Source organism: Asparagus officinalis, chromosome 5 (assembly GCF_001876935.1).
Source record: "Asparagus officinalis chromosome 5, Aspof.V1, whole genome shotgun sequence".
Classification (NCBI taxonomy): Eukaryota; Viridiplantae; Streptophyta; class Magnoliopsida; order Asparagales; family Asparagaceae; genus Asparagus; species Asparagus officinalis.
Window position 1 is genome coordinate 92,577,396 of NC_033798.1, and position 3,521 is coordinate 92,580,916.

The 3,521-nt window shown below is 37.1% G+C and overlaps 1 long non-coding RNA gene across 1 annotated transcript; it reads left to right on the forward strand.

The window, feature by feature from the left end:
* LOC109843149 lies at window positions 8–3,521 on the forward strand. Its single transcript, XR_002247550.1, has 3 exons — window positions 8–236; window positions 2,433–2,495; window positions 3,483–3,521. It is a non-coding gene; the product is annotated as an uncharacterized LOC109843149 (long non-coding RNA).

Consider the following 3,521-nt stretch of genomic DNA (forward strand, 5'->3'; position numbering starts at 1 on the left):
CCAAATTCATCTCATCCCGCCCCAAATCCCCCAGATTAGGGTTTCGATTCCTTCGCTTCAATTGCGACGGCGCCGCCGGCGTCGAGAGAAGTAGACTTATGGCGGGTCCGGTGACGGTGAAGGAGAAGATCGATCTCACTGAGAAAGAGGAGAATTTCAAGCGCTTGCTCGATGTTTTGAAGCACTTCGAGTTGGGAACTCAGCTTCGAGTCGTCGGCGGTTGGGTTCGCGATAAGGTCGAATTTAATCCTTATTTTCTCATCTAATTTATATTATTGATGACGGTATTGTTTCAATTCGATCAAAGGAATGAAAAATTCTTCGGAGACTGGGGAAGAAATAAGTAGCTGGTATGCTAATTGCTATAGTTGGGATTTAAAAAAATTCAGTTGGGTGCCTTTGTTAAAGAAATGAACAAGCACTGCAGGCAGCAGTCTCCCCTGCCAGCAACCTTTTTTAGCAGACTGTTAAGTGAGAGGAGCACATGTGAACTCCTAATTAATCAATGCCTTGAAAGGCATACTACTATTATTTAGTAACCACGTAAGTAGTGCATAACTAGTTTTAGAACATATGGGTATTTGTAACATACAAGCAATATAGTTTCTGCTCTTTATGTGAGAAAAGCAAATAAGAAATGAACGAATAGGAAATATTTCCTAGGAACTGATCTTCTAGGACAATGTTATTGCAGCATTATTATTTTAAGGTAATTGATGGACTGAAATTAATCTCCAGAAGATACAGTATTGAGATTTTAACAAAACCAGGATTCATGAAAGAAGTAAAAATAATTTAGAACCAGAACTAACTTGTCCTAAAATCAGGATGCCAACAGAAACATGGTTCATGCATCCCTAATGTAATAGTAGTAGATTCTAAGAGGCACTATCCTCGATGCAAAAGAAGGTGCTACTGTTAGTGTGTCTTCTAGTGATCCATTGATTCCATTCTCACTCTGTGATGATTCCTTTCTCCTCCTTGCCAAAAGAAACGAATTTGTGCCTGCGTCCTACTATGATTATCCTCAAATCTATATGATGAATAAAGACTCTAGCAGTATATCAAGTGAAGATACAGAGTCTTCTGGAAACATAATTTTCGTCCTGTAAATATATATTCAGTTATTGGAAGTTGATTTTTTTATTCATGCAGTTCCATGTTCACGTTGTTACTCGGATCGTGCATAGATCTTCTTGTCCATGGTTTATCATGCTTGTTGTGTAGCTTAGAATTTGTTAATTTTTTGTATGTTTTGTTGATTATTATGTGTTGTTCTTCACATTTTGGTATAAAGATTTTATCTTTGCATATTGTTCAGTAGTTCGCATCTGCATTATTTCATATCTGAGTTTGCTTGCTTGTTTGTTTGGTTAATAGTATAAGATTATAAAACCAGTCCTTCCATGGTGAGGTCCAGTTATTTAAGCCTTAAGCTCTGAAGGACAAATCTTGATTATTTGATACCCGATGCTCCATGTCCTGATGAGGTTGTGTTTTGGTCTCTCTTACTGAGGTTTTTTATGGTCACAGTTCCCGCCCCCAATTTACTCTTACCGGTGTGATCGTCCTTGCTGCCTCATTTGCAATCTGTATCCCATCTTGGGGTTCGCGTTTAATCTGCAGTTTCTCAATGGCTTCTAAAATGCACAAACGGCATTTGTATGCATCTCGGAGGTTCATCATGGTGTGTGATAATGGGTTAGTAAGTAGAAACATGTTGCTTACATCCGTTTTTGTACAAGGGCATGTTTTTGATTTGGGATTCGGCTAAGAAGTAAGTAGTGGTACGAGATGGGGTTAGGGTATGCACTGTGACATAATTGAAATTCCTTCAGTATGAAAGTTGTAGATCCAAAACTAAATCTCATCAGACTACAGTCGAAGCTATAAGTTGTTGGTTTCATCATAATGGTATATATATTTGTTTCCTTCAAACGCTAAGGCTTGAGTATAACAGAAACGTATCTTATTGCAACTCAGGCATGTATCAATGATTAATTTATTGGAACTACGATTGCTCTTTATTAGAAAGAAATATGGTGGAATTATTAAAAGCAAACTAAGCAAACTGGCCTCATACACTAGGTCTACTGAAGAGCGTTCCGTAATTAGAGTACCATAAATAGACATGAATTATACAGTGTTAAATAGAATCTTAACATACTTACGAGTAACGACCTTCTTCGTTATCTCGAATTCCGTCAACAAACCAGAAGATCAGTAAGTATTCATGCAATCGCTTATATTGTTTCTATTGTTGAAGTCACGTTGCCTGATGATGAAAAAAAGAGATCTTACTGTCTTTAGTTCTTAAGGGTAGTTCGAGTTTTCAGGTCGGGGGTTACCCTTCTCCTTCATCTTAATGTTATTTGAACAATATTTTAACCGAATATTTCTAATTTTTTGATGATTTCTTATGAATGCATTAGGGTTTGGTGATTTTGATGAATTCTTAGCTAATTCAAGTAAGGAGCGCTTGTCTCATCTCAAAGGTACAAAATTTTCATTTTATTGAGAATTCTATTCTTTTTATTTAGTGTATACTTGATTATGATGCATTTCTAAATGCATTTCTTACTCATACCAATTGAACATGAGCTTATAACTGGAAAAGAAAACTCCATGGAAACCCTGTCCCGTTGGTTAAAACTGGAAAAGAAAAATCCATCTAAATATAGAGATAACTGAATGATGCCCCTCCCATCAAAAATATTTTAAAAGCACAAAAACTTAAGGCGTTCTTGTTGTGCATAGGAACTGTTGTGGTCAGGAAAATCTGTCATCCCACGGAGTTCGACTTTTTTCTATGCAGCCATTCTGGCATACGGGTAAAAACTATTATTCGCTGGTTCTCATTCAGATTCTGCTGGTCAAGTTATTGTTCTTAAAACTGTGCTGATCAGTGACAACTGAACAAGGAGTAATGCTTGCCGCCGCACCTTTACGAAATGTTACCCAGTGTTGGAAAAACCTGCAACGCATAATATAGGTCTTGCAGTTAGAATCAATACCCATTTCTTTATTTTCAATATTCTTCCAAGCATCATTTGTACATTCAGTTAGAATTTTAGCCTCCTCTGGATCAGTTTCGGAAGCGCAAAGCCTTTCAGTTTCTCCCTTGCTTGAATTATTGATGATAGTTTTATAAGTTGCCCAACTTTAACTGGAATGCGGATGGTTGATTTTGAGAGCAAGTACTACTAGCGTTTAGCTTACATGCCGATGGTTGAACTAGTTTTTGCTCCTCCTCAATGTCATGTCCTTTGGAGATTGTTTTTGTTTGAGACATGTACGGTCATATATGAAGTGTTTTATCTGTTTGCTGGGGCCTCGCAAAGTATCATGTTTGGGTTGCTGTTTCTACAATGAACTGCAATTGAGTAGTTAAGAGGCTGTGGGATTAGTTGATAGCTGCATGTGAGACTAAAAATTTTATTTGTTCCTATTTCAAATTATTGATATGCTCATTTTCTTTGTAGGTTTTGGGCTCATATCGTGATGGCATATGAATTACTCTT